Raw genomic sequence first — 13,866 nt, forward strand, 5'->3', positions numbered from 1 at the left:
GTTTACCAGTCCCCATTTCAACTTTCAAATAAATTTTAGACATGATGCATGGGTGCTGATGCAACTAATTACAAACAAATTCTAGGGCTGTGACACTTGTGAAGCTTCTGATAACGCTTGCACAAGCTAGTGGTGAAGACATGATACTGCCCACTATTCAACTGCTTCGGATTGCTCTGATAACCCGACTGCTTCTGCTGCTGATTCTCCTGATGGTTATAACCACCCTGATTGCCCTGGTTCCCTTGATTGCTATGTCCGGTTTGATTGCCTTGAAATCCTGAACCGGAGTTGCTGCCTCCATAACCCGGTCCATGAAAACCACCTCCTGAACCGCCGGGCGGGCCATTGTCGTATTGAAACATATTGGAGTTCTTGAACTCTCGCATGATGTAACAATCCTTCCAAAGATGTGAAGCTGGCCTCTCCTTCGATCCATGCTTTGGACAAGGTTGGTTTAACAGGCGCTCCAGATTGGGACATGACCCTCCGCCTCTCTGGGGCTGTTTACCCTTACGACGTTGACCGTTGTCCTGAGCATTGGTGTTAGCCACAAAATCCAAACTGTTGTCTGCCTTGCGCTTACCATTATTCCCATGACCTGCCGGATTGTGCTGCTGCCCTTTGGTATTGTCGTTCTTTTTCCCCTTCCCTGATTTGTCGTCCTCAGACTTAGGGTCTTTGGTACTATCTGAATCGGCATATTTCACCAAAGCGGCCATGAGCGTTGACATGTCGTTGCAGTGACGTTTGAGCCCTCCTAACTTTAGTTTTAATGGTAGAAACCGGCAATTGCCCTCCAACGTCAAAACTATTGTGTCCGCGTTGATGCGGTCCGACGAATGCAGGATAGGTGAAACTCGTTTCACCCAATGGGTTGTAGATTCCCCATCCTCTTGAACACAAGCGGCCAGGTCCACAACTGACATAGGCTGCTTACAAGTATCTTTAAAATTCTGGATAAACCGGTGTTTTAACTCGGCCCATGAACCGACAGAGTTAGCTGGTAAGCTCTTTAACCAAGTACGAGTTGTCCCCTCCAACATCATGGTGAAGTATTTGGCACACACGGCTTCATCCACATCCAGCATCTCCATTGCCATCTCATAACTTTCAACCCATGACTCTAGTTGCAAATCGGCGGTGTAATTGGGCACCTTACGAGGGCCTTTAAAATCCTTGGGCAGTTGATACGTCTCCAACGTATCTATAATTTTTGATTGTTCCATGCTATTATATTATCAACCTTGGATGTTTTATATGCATTTATATGCTATTTTATATGATTTTTGGGACTAACCTATAAACCTAGAGCCCAATGCGAGTTTCTGTTTTTCCCTTGTTTCAGTGTTTCGCGGAAAAGGAAAATCAAACGGAGTCCAATTGACCTGAAACTTTACGGAACTTATTTTTGGAAGGAAAGCAACCCGGGAGACTTGGAGTCCACTTAAGGGAAGCAACGAGGAAGCCACGAGGCAGGGGGTGTGCCCACCCTCCTTGGGCGCGCCCTCCACCCTCGTGGGCCTCTCGTGGCCCCCCTGACGTACTTCTTCCGCCTATATATCTCAATATACCCTAAAAACATCCGAGAGCACAATAGATCGGGAGTTCCGCCGCCAGAAGCCTCTGTAGCCACCGAAAACCAATCTAGACCCGTTCCGGCACCCTGCCGGAGGGGGGAATCCGTCTCCGGTGGCCATCTTCATCATCCCAGTGCTCTCCATGACGAGGAGGGAGTAGTTCTCCCTCGGGGCTGAGGGTATGTACCAGTAGCTATGTGTTTGATCTCTCTCTCTCTCTCGTGTTCTTGAGGTGGTACAATCTTGATGTATCGCGAGCTTTGCTATTATAGTTGGATATTATGATGTTTTCTCCCCCCTCTACTCTCTTGTAATGGATTGAGTTTCCCCTTTGAAGTTATCTTATCGGATTGAGTCTTTAAAGATTTGAGAACACTTGATGTATGTCTTGCCGTGCGTATCTGTGGTGACAATGGGATATCACGTGATTCACTTGATGTATGTTTTGGTGATCAACTTGCGGGTTCCGCCCATGAACCTATGCATAAGCGTTGGCACACGTTTTCGTCGTGATTCTCCGGTAGAAACTTTAGGGCACTCATTGAGGTTCTATGTGTTTGTTGAATAGATGAATCTGAGATTGTGTGATGCATATCGTATAATCATACCCACGGATACTTGAGGTGACATTGGAGTATCTAGGTGACATTAGGGTTTTGGTTGATTTGTGTCTTAACGTGTTATTCTAGTACGAATTCTAGGGCTGTTTGTGACACTTATAGGAATAGCCCAACGGATTGATTGGAAAGAATAACTTTGAGGTGGTTTCGTACCCTACCATGATCTCTTCATTTGTTCTCCGCTTTTAGTGACTTTGGAGTGACTCTTTGTTGCATGTTGAGGCATAGTTATGTGATCCAATTATGTTATTATTGTTGAGGGAACTTGCACTAGCGAAAGTATGAACCCTAGGCCTTGTTTCCTAGCATTGCAATACAGTTTACGCTCACTTTTATCATTAGTTACCTTGCTATTTTTATATTTTCAGATTACAAAAACTATTATCTACTATCCATATACCACTTGTATCACCATCTCTTCGCTGAACTAGTGCACCTATACAATTTACCATTGTATTGGGTGTGTTGGGGACACAAGAGACTCTTTGTTATTTGGTTGCAGGGTTGCTTGAGAGAGACCATCTTCATCCTACGCCTCCTACGGATTGATAAACCTTAGGTCATCCACTTGCGGGAAATTTTCTACTGTCCTACAAACCACTACACTTGGAGGCCCAACAACGTCTACAAGAAGAAGGTTGTCTAGTAGACATCAGCAGTCGTACATTACGCAAAGCGGGGGTAAGACACGGCACCCCTAAAGAACTGAAGACCACGCCTGGCTCCACTGAAGCGGTAGGGCGAACCGGAGTAGGTTGACGAGCTGCATGCAGAGCTGCTAACTCGGCTTCTCGGCGTGCACGACCATGATCCACCACATCCTGCGCATTAGCACCACCACAGCCGGGTTATGCCCTCACAGTGAGTTACGGTGACGTGCACTGCTCAACATGGCCGGTTCGTCCTCAACGTGCCTGCTATAGCTCCGACTTGGGCGGGGGGTGGAGTGAATCCTGTCACGACTATGCGAATAAGCTTGCTGCTGGTTTAAAGTTGTCTGAAGGAGCTCTCTGGCTCGTCGTGTCTCAATCGCCACTGGTGATTTGCCGTCCATCGGGAGGGCTGCCAATCGTGAAGCGGCGGCCACAATGTTATCCAACGGGTTGGAGTAATGCCCCGGAGGCATCGGAACGTACTGTGGCACAATGTTGTTCTGGCGAGGGGGGTCCATCGTGCGCGGCTGAACCGGCACTCCTGTTCCCGGTGCCTCAGTCAGGTTTCCGACAGGCTGGTTACTGGTTCCTGCTCCTGTTGTGTTGAAGAGATTTCTTGGCTCATAACCCGGCGGGAGGTGCGACCGGTATCTCCTTCTCATGACATCATCTGAGGCACTCTGATCCAGCCTAAGCCAGTAGGCCTGAGCTTCCAAATCGGCCCGTTTTGTAGCCATCCTGGCGTTCTCTGCTGCCAGGTCCGCTTTATCCTGAGTTATCTGATCCTTCACCTTCGCAATCTCCGCATTGTGCTGATCTCGGGCTGCGGCGTCCACTTCTGCTGCCATCAAAGTTGCCAAAGCGTCGAACAAATCAGACAAAATCTGAGCCGGAGGCGGTGCAGAGCCCACTCCCGCTGGCGTCCACTCCCGCTGGCGTCGTTGTTGCTGAACCGGAGAGCATTGCGGCAGCAGTAGTAGAGTGTTGCACTGGTTGTGTACCGGCCATGAAGATAGCGAACCAGTTTGGCAAATCGAGGGGGTCCGGAATACTGTTGCCATCGGAACCTCCACTAATCCGGTCGTCCTGCAGCTGATACAGTGACTCGGTCTCTCCGGTTGAAGACTCGTCATCAGAACAGACAACAGTTTCCCCATCAGATGCCGGTCCATCCTCATATTCCGCTTCATGGCTGAATCGGGGCAGGGCTTGCACGCTGAGCCGTCTCGATGATGTCGGTGCAGGTGTCCGGCTCAGGGCCCGGTTCGCCGATCTTGCATATGAATACGTGAATCCCACCAAAGGGGACCAGGTACCCGTATTCGATTGAACCGGCCTCGGGACCCCATTCTGCATCGTCGATGTAGAGCTTGCCGCGACGACTCTTTGTCATCCGGCCCACAGCGTATCCCTTGAGTCCTTCGAAGCTGCCATTCACGAACTCGAAATCATCATGCGATAGCCCCACGGTGGGCGCCAATTGTCGTGGGTTTGTCACGGCAGATGTCCTCGTGAAAGGACTTAGTCATGGAGCCATCACTACGGGTTAGCTTAAAGGGGTTAAACCAGACAAGGGACACGAGGGTTTTTATACTAGTTCGGCCCCTTCGATGAAGGTAAAAGCCTACGTCTAGTTGTGTCTGGTATTGCTGAGGATTTGATGACCAGGGAGCGAATCCTCTTTGCCTGGCTCTCGAGTTGTTGTGTGTTGTATTGTCCCTAAACCGCTGCCGGGTCGTCCCTTTATATACATAGGTTGACGCCCGCCGGTTTACAGATTCCCGAGGCCGGATCATAAACGTGTCCGGCTTGGTCTCTATCCTTCCAATCTTACAATGCAAGTTACATATAAGGTCGGTTTACATCTACAGGCCTTAACTCCCTTTGGGCCTTGAGCCTTCACAAAGCGCCATCATTCTTATGTCTTCATGGGCTTCTAATCTTCATAAAGTTAATCCGGCTACTCCTGGCCGGTTTACGTCCAGTAGTAATATCCCCAACACCATCGCTAATAATACAAATAAGTTTTTACTTACACCACTATTTATTTAAATAGGGTAAATTACTTTGTAGCTTTCTTTTTATTCTAAAAAAGCTTCTGCATGCAAGTTCGATCTAAATGCTTTATATTAGTTTATGGAGGGAGTTCTGTTTACCTATTATCAAGTGACTTTATATGAGAAGTAAAAAAAAACATACCTTGAATCATGTCTCCATACCCCCAAACGTGTCAGTAGGTGGCTGCTGGGTGCGTACAGACGCAAGCGCTCATATACACACGCATACACTCACCTCTATGAACGCACATACGCACACCCTACCCCTATGAGCACCTCCGAAAAACTGAGCTGACATATCATCTTGAAATTTACGAAGTCCTTGGTTCGCGGGTGCCTGTGCCCTTGAGTCGTCGAGTCCGACCATGATTAATGCAACATGTGCATGTTTTCCATCACAGCGACGTTATCCCTCTTTCAAGACAACCTTCCTTTCTCCTTACTAATTAGTCGCTATTATATGTGTCTCTTCCTCTGCATTAACTTTTTTTTTGCAATAATAGATTCGGGCCCATTATAGTAGCAAAGACCCATCTGGCTGTCAATTGTCGTGCGATCGATCGTTGGCTCCAGGAAACAGGTAAGGATATATAGAAAATAATATAGGTGAAAAAAACTGAAAGTTTAAATATATGCCCATTGCAACGGGAGAAAAAATATATTTCAACACAGCGCCACACCCCTGCCGCCTCTTATACTTCTTCCGCCCTTGTTGATAGTTGCCGCATTGTCCACTTGGTCATAACACATCCGGAAGTTGTCAATTTTGAGGTGATCAGCTCGGCCACTGCACGACACACCTGTCATTGAAGTGTACAAATGCAAGGGGATGTTTAAAATTTTAAAAACTATAATCTCATCAAGTTGGCATAAGGGCCGCCCTGCGCAATCTAATCCTCGCACCTGGTCCATAGATCGCCCCTCATAAGGATTGACAACAATCAGTAGCGAGAAAACACTACAAACAATTCCATACTTTTTTGGGATATATAAGACATGCACCTTCTATGAAGACAATTTATTTTGTATATACCTAAAGACAATTGTTTTGTTTTCTGCTTGCATGTATAAATCTTCGTCATATACTTCACAAGCCATCTAGGTATATATGCTTCCCGCCTGTGTGCTAACCTATGTACATAATGTTAGTCCAGCAATGTGCAATCCTATTTGGACTATGGATGGTGTTCATTTCTTTTCTAGCTTTATGTCATAGTAGTTATTACCATGCTTCCCGCGAGTGTGCTAACATGTGTAAATATGTTAGTCCAAAAATGTCGTATCCAATTTGAACTATGGATGGTGTTCGTTTCCTTTCCGGCTTTTATGTCGGATAGTAGTTAGTACCACTCTACCAGTCTCTGAAGGACACAAACAAACACCAAATCCAACTTCAGTTAACAAAGATCAGCGTCAAAACCTCTTTACGTTTAGTTATTTTCAAACTGGCACAGACATAAAGCCATTTTTCATCCTCTTCACGTTTATGTCGGATACTGGTGTGCGGCAACATTTTATCCTGAGCCTTTCAACCTGGCATGTGCATGGTGAGTTTGAAGTATTCACATCCTCTTTTCTCTTAGTCCCTCCAGCTATTTTTCATCCATTGAGCGAGTTTGAATTATTCACATCCTCTTCTCTTAGTCCCTCCAGCTATTTTTCATCCATTGATCAGGGCATCACAGGCAACGTGAATCAATCAACATGCATATCCGCCGTCCTTAAATTATTCACGTCCTCATAAATCGTTTAATAGCCCGCATAATAGCAGCCCATGTTACCCTCTCTTTCCAGCAGCCCATATTTATCATCTATTTCCTTCCTTAGCTTAGCCACGTCTTTCCTTTCTGAGCCTCTACACACACACACACACACACACACACACACACACAGATATATATATATATATATATATATATATATATATATATATATATATATATTTCCTTCGTTAGCCTCTCTTCCTTCCACGAGCTCTTCTCTGTCATAATCCTCGAGACCTCTTCCTGATACTAAGGGAACTGAGAGACGTATATAAGTTGGGTATATTGTATGTAAGGGAGCGAGGTGGGATAATTTAACAACACAATCAACTTTGATTCCTACACAGAACAGGGGCTAGTTCAGTGGCCACAATATTGTTTACTAACCTGGAGGTTGTGAGTTTGATACCTTCACCAGCAAATATTTTTTTGGATACGTGGGCCAGAATTGTTGGGCCATGGACAAACATGGTACATGTCCAATTTGGCCCAGGACATATGAGCACGTACGAAGGTCTATGCCCTCTATTTGAAATTATATACTCCTTCCCATCATCATCAATAGTGGCCACAGTGTCCACCTGAAGGCAATGCGTTCGAACGTGACCAATCCGACCACGGTGATCTCAGCCTCTACATGACACACCTGCAATTGAGACACGCCAGCGCATGGGAGTGTTTATACTTTGAAAACTAATCCCGTCGACCTGGTCATCAGGTACACTCTCCGTGAGCTACACGCTACACCTACCACTTAGGATGGTGATAATTTCTGATGTCATGAAGCCATCGGCTCCTCCATGAAATAAGTTGTCATACTTTTGGATTTCTTCTCAAGTCAGAATGCTTGATAAAAAAATGGTCGCAGTTTCTTTTTGCCAGAGCACATCCCACCGAGTAACACTACACATAATTGTTGGCCGAGAAACTAACCAGCCCATTCAAGTATATTAATCCCCACCGAGTAACACTACACATTCCTTCTTAAACAATTCCGCAATCCGTCCTTCTATTATTATACCATGCACCTCGTGGTCTCGATCTCCTTGTGTGCTTCTCCCTTTTCTTTGCCCTCCCTCCTTCCTTTCCCTTCCGACTTCTCTCTTTGTAGACACCTATTTAGGCCAATATATGTTGGGTCTTTCTCCCATTAATTCCTTCTTTAAAAGACTCCTTGATTCGAGGCTGCTTATTGTTTTGAGTTCACTAACATATTTAAACTGGTGGGATTTTAAAAGACTCCCACGTTTCTTTTTTAGTGCCAAAAGAGAAATCAAGTAATACATCAACCAATCCGTAGTACATGCATATCGTTGAAACCTTCTTTGGCCAATACATCCAGAAATTTGGCGTCCATGGGATAAAGTCTGTTCACGGTAGCCATGCCATGTTAACAACGTCCTGCCAGCCAAATCTCTAAGTTCTTGAATCTTGATATTGGCATCTTCGCGCCCCGCATGGCGAGGTCGCCGAGCTTAACGTCGGCTGGCCGTCCTCCAAGAGATCACCGGCATGCAACTGGGCATAGTGCAAAATTATGGAAACCATCCACTCTCCAACGATAGCATGCTCGACTATGCGTGTAGCACCCGCTGAATTCTGCCTGCCCTCACCCTCGGCATGTGCTGCCTCATGCCCTCATCCATGGCCTTCGGCGTCCCCGTTGCCACTCCATCTGCCTCAACGCTCCAGCCGTCCCCCGTGCTCGAACGGCCCATGTCCAGCTAATTCGGTTCAGAACTTCAGATACTGATCTTTTGCTGCTGAAATTCCACTGTGTATCAAACGCCGACATCCATCTTATTATCTTCACAAAAAAAGGGCTGACCACATGGCTTGAAGCATAACTGGCATTCAATTTTGGGGAACAAGGTCCAACGATGTCATTGGAAGTGGGATCTGGCAGCCACCAGCCCACCACGTCTCTTTTGAGCGAGTTAAATATTCAGATATTATGGGCGAGCACGACCACTATTCAGAGAAAATTTCGCCGACCAGCTTGTATGCATCCTGAAATCGATCAGCATGGGTGAGGGTTGCATGATGGGGTTGCAGGTAATGAGATTGGCCTCGATCCTCTCCTCCCGCATCTCGTTGAGAACAGATACTGCCCGGTCTGCTGTATCAGATCGACGAATAAGTCCTGTAGGAGACAACCGTAGGGTGCTGCCGGCTACATGCATCTCTGCCCAGAGCTTCCCAACCTTGTCCAGCTGGCGGATGCTGCCTATACCAGCCGTTGGGAGCATATTGTAGGTCCATTGATCAGGCGTGTTCCCCTCATGCCAGCACCACTCATCGTAGGGCCATGACACCAGGACATGCGACCGCAGCCAACGCGGTCCTCGGACAACATCATTGTGGCCTTGGTGTTGCTTGGGCGCACGCGAAGGTACCCGACCAACACTCAATTTTCCGTCGACGGTGGAGCAGGACGGCAACTATAGCCCGGGCCATCTCGCCGCAACCGGTGCCTTCAGTCCGTTGAGCGTTTTTCTCCGGCGACACATACCTAGGCCTAGATCGATGAGTGTAGTTGTTTGAAGCGTGAGCACCACGATATTTTCATCTCGGCCTCGATCAATGGCTGGCTCTCAACACAACCGAACACCAAGACGCAGTGCCCGTGGCACCGCCCTCCGTCGACAACGTTGTAACCGCCAAGGCTCAGTGCCGACGGCGGCGCCCTCAACGACGTAACCGCGTGGCATAGGTTGTCGATACTTCCAATCGGGCTTCAATTTTTATATTGAGTTGACCGGGAACAGGCTTGGAGTAGTACAGACCAAACCGGCAACGTGTTGGAATTGGATTGGAGTTTCATTGAGGGACCGGGTGAAAGTACAACTCATATAGCGTCAAAACACAGGACTATACTACCACGTACGAAAAATTGGTATTGATGGATGGATGGACGCGATCACATGAATAGTACCACCTCGGATGTAGAAAAAAAAATATAGGTGAAAAAATTGAAAGTGTAAATTCATAGGAAGAAGCGTGTTGTGACGGTGAACTCACGGAGTCAATCCGTGCTTTATTATTAGGGATAGATAGGAAAATTGCCCGTGCGTTGCAACAGGGAATGCCCTGCAGACATGTTATCATGGTATTGGAACACTCAGGCGCATTGCATTCGACTCAATAAAAAGTATGTGATTAGCTTCTCCACCCCGCATCATGCAACGACTAACCACACATCATGCGAAATTAATATGTCTCGAGAATGTAGGATGCGGATGCAAATTGTTTTAAAACATTCCAAAAAACATTTTGCATTAGGTTATCACAAAATGTATATATGAATATGAACACCAAATTATTAATGATAGTGAATCACTAATATTTCACATTTGTCAACAACAACATTCCTGCATTGGTAAACCAACTTGCCAAGCCATGCTATGATCAAGGAATGAAGAGGGTCCCCACATAAAAAGAAGGAATTAAGAGGTACCTTCCACGTAGTAATAAGGGCAGTCATAAACCTGGTAGTCAATGGATCAGTCTTACATTTTTTTTCTCACATCTCATGAGTTTCAACTCCCTTACAACAACTATTATTATGCATTGTCATGTCTTGAGACATACTCCCTCTATAAAGAAATATAAGAGCGTTTAGATCATCTATCTAAACGCTCTTATATTTCTTTACAGAGGGAGTAACAATTAGCTAAACACAAAATAAAAATCTAGATTTCCTGCCTTAATCTGTAAGGTAATTGACTCAAGTGTGATGAATCATTATCAGATCTAGATATAACTGAACTACACGCGCAAAAAAAAGTATGTGATGTATGCATCTCTTTCTAGCAGATTTGAAAGCGTTATGGAAGAATAATAAAGGAAAATAAATGCAATGTCCAACTTAAATTGTATGAACAAACAATCAGGCCTTTCTAGCAGATTTAAAAGCTTCATGGAAGAATAATCGAGAAAGATAAATGAATGTCAAATAGGGGTAAACAATCTATGTTGGACTGGATTATAAGTGTTTCGGTTGCACCGAACTCGGGAGCTATCTAGCTGTCAAATATTTGTGATGTGGGCAAAACCATGGACAGATATAAAGTGAACACCAATACAGTTTATTTTATACAAGTACGCTTTCAAAAACAATGCCCACACAAAGAGAGTCCAAACTTGTTGATGATAGGCAAACCAGGCTCCCATATTTGAAGTATTGTCATGGAAGCAACCTGCATTGGAAGGGTGTGCCATGGTCCATTAAGTATGACCCTTACAAAAATTGGTAACTGAACAATGCAAGGAATCTATGAACACTGCATACAGAACCCTGACGATAATTGGTAATATCTAAGTGAGATCCTTGTAGGCTAGAACAGACACAATGATAATAATAACTAAAAGGTACAAATACTTCGTAATGTGCTTTTTTTATGGCATCTACCCTTTGCTTATGTAGTACATACAAATCCAACAACGATAATAATGCACTGGAACTTCTGGTAGGAGATCAAATGGCAAAGCTTGAGCCTCAAATCAGTTGCAAGTAAGAGACACACAGGGTCTTTCATTCACATGAGACTGCAAAAATTAAATGTCACAAACCTGAGACCTGACTAAATCTGAATGTACTTCTACCATTCGTCTGCTGGATAACAAACTCTGTTCTCTCGAGAACTCATATATAATTCAGTACTACTGTCCTGTAGGATGCATAAATGACAAATTGAACACCAAAATTTGTGGTCAGTATATTAGTAACAAATCACAATAATACATTTTATTTTTCGTTAATTTCGTGGCAGCTCACAAATAAGGTGCAGACGTCATATCCACAAATCAAACAAATTAGGCCTATTTTGTACAAAATTCTCTACTTGTAACTTTTTCCTAGGTCAGTGTTGCTAACATGATAAATTCCATAGATTTACTCGATCACTCTGGACAGTACCAATTATTACCATATCATGTGTTCAGTGCTCATTGCAACGGTAGCCTAAATTACAGCTTATGTGCCAACCAAGAAGCCTCGGACAGTAGCCTAAGTTACGACCACATTAGTAATAGAACGGTGATGATGCTTTTGCACCAACCTAAAAAGGGACATAAGATATAATTTTTTCAGAGATCCAGATGCAAAAAAATGCAACTATGATAAAGAAATTCAAAGAGAGCAATGGATTGAGTTAAAATAGACAACATGTCCTGGTCCAATCAATTCATTATATGCCAGACTGGAAAATAGCTCCCAGCTTGGGTATCAGTTTTGATTCTACTCTGCATCTATGATGATTTGCATTCTAATTCATGCATTAGCTTGGGTAAGATTCTGCACGAATCAATCTTTTAAACACACTTACAATTGGCACATGTTTTGTAATAGAAGTCAGACAACTGAGAAATTATAGGATGATAAAAAAAGTAACTAAACAACAACGTAAACAGAAATAGTACAGAAACATCGATTCATTTGGGTCGAACTGTAGACCAGAATCTGTCTGAACATCCAATTTATGTATTTGATTGATGAGAAATGCTAATAGAAAGGGAGAACAATAGCATACCAGTGCATGGAGATGACACACCCACCACGCAGATCACCAAGCCGATCTCCTAAATCCTGATTGCCATAGTTGGGACCACTGTTGGCCGCTTTCTTTGCCGCCGGGGCACGCTGGTGACCCTGGTATCAATTCACGTGTCATAGTCCGTCGCCTGCTCCACAACCCCGTCGCCCGTACCCTAAGGGAACCACTCCAAATCGGCCTTGTACGCCATGACCGCGGAGCATCCATGATTGCTCCTGTACACGAAGGATGGCAGCGAGATGAGAGAGAGAGAGAGAGAGAGAGAGAGAGAGAGAGAGACCTGGGCGGCTCCGGCGCCACGGCGGGCGCTGTCCTTCCGCGGCCACGCAACAGCGGTTGAGGTGGGGTTCGGCGCCGGATCAAGGTGGCGGCGTCGTTCACGAGCTCGGGCAGGGCATCCATGGCCGGAGCGCCGGAGCACCGGCGAGACGCGGACTTGGGGACCCCGGAGACCGCGCTGGAGGTGTGGATCCAGTGTGAAGGTGGGGTTCGGCGCCGGATCAAGGTGGCGGCCTCGTTCACGAGTTCGCGTAGGGCATCCATGGCCGGAGGGCCGGAGCACCGCGGGCGGGCAGGCCGGCGAGACGCGGCTCCAATCCTACGCCGGTAGCTGCTCTGCCTTCCCCTTATTTTTTAAGTGCTTTGAACCCGACGGAGTCAATCCGTGATCAACGCTTTAGTACCACCTCATATATATATTTTAAATTCAAACTCAAAGCGTAAATTCACGAGAAGAAAGCGTATTGTGACGGTGAACCCACGGAGTCAATCCGTGCTTTTTATTATTATTACTAGCAAAAATGCCCGTGCGTTGCATCGGGAAAAAAATCATCACACCCCGTAACCATAGCCAATTACACGAGTAATTTTTTGACTCATGACCCACATGAACTAATCTCAACATGAAGAATTATGCTTTCGGCCAAACCATCTTTGCAAAATGGCTAACAAATGTTTGCATTGTTTGGTTTGCGGGTTTGTTAGTTTTATTACCACATCCACTGTAGCAGGTGTACTTATTGTCCACTGTTAATGCAAGGCATATATGTAGTCTGAGAAACATAAGGATCCGGAATCTATTGGGTTAAAAAAAACATTGTGACCAGCTTATTAACCAAGAACCCAAAAAATGGATAATTAATTTCCTAAAGTTAGGACATTTTCTTGTGGATCTGTAACAATCTTCCCAAAATCTAGAACAATTCTATCCTAAACCCAAAACTTTTTTTCCTTAAACCTAGTACATTGTCCGGCTTAATAAAAACATGTCTTTTCTTAATAGAGAAATGTTCTTAAAAATGTCATATTTTTGTGGGGTTCAAAAAATGTCATCTAATGAAAAGAGTCGGTGCATTGCAACGGGGCAAACATCTCACTTTCTCCTAATTATTCTTTGTAGAGGTTCGTGTTGCCTGGGGTTGTGGATTAAGGCATCTTATGTTCCTAGTCATAGATGTATACTGAATGATGGACATATTCAGGTGTTGCAAGAAATGTTTAAATTTTGAATTAATCAGTGGTCAGTAATTGTGGCTACCGGGTAGTAACCACGAAAATAACATAGACCCCCCAAGATCCATGCCCTCTATTTTAACACGGCACCCCACCAGTGTTGCCACTTAACCTTCATCCAAGTCT

The 13,866-nt window shown here is 45.1% G+C and overlaps 1 long non-coding RNA gene across 1 annotated transcript; it reads right to left on the reverse strand.

Annotated features, from left to right (window-relative positions):
* Positions 1-10,123: 10,123 nt before the first annotated feature.
* On the reverse strand, positions 10,124-12,487 carry LOC125549504. The gene is made up of 3 exons (XR_007301358.1): positions 12,205-12,487; positions 10,817-10,872; positions 10,124-10,269 (listed from the first exon to the last, which is right to left on the reverse strand). It is a non-coding gene; the product is annotated as an uncharacterized LOC125549504 (long non-coding RNA).
* Positions 12,488-13,866: the final 1,379 nt, after the last annotated feature.

This window comes from Triticum urartu, chromosome 3 (assembly GCF_003073215.2).
Source record: "Triticum urartu cultivar G1812 chromosome 3, Tu2.1, whole genome shotgun sequence".
Classification (NCBI taxonomy): domain Eukaryota; kingdom Viridiplantae; phylum Streptophyta; class Magnoliopsida; order Poales; family Poaceae; genus Triticum; species Triticum urartu.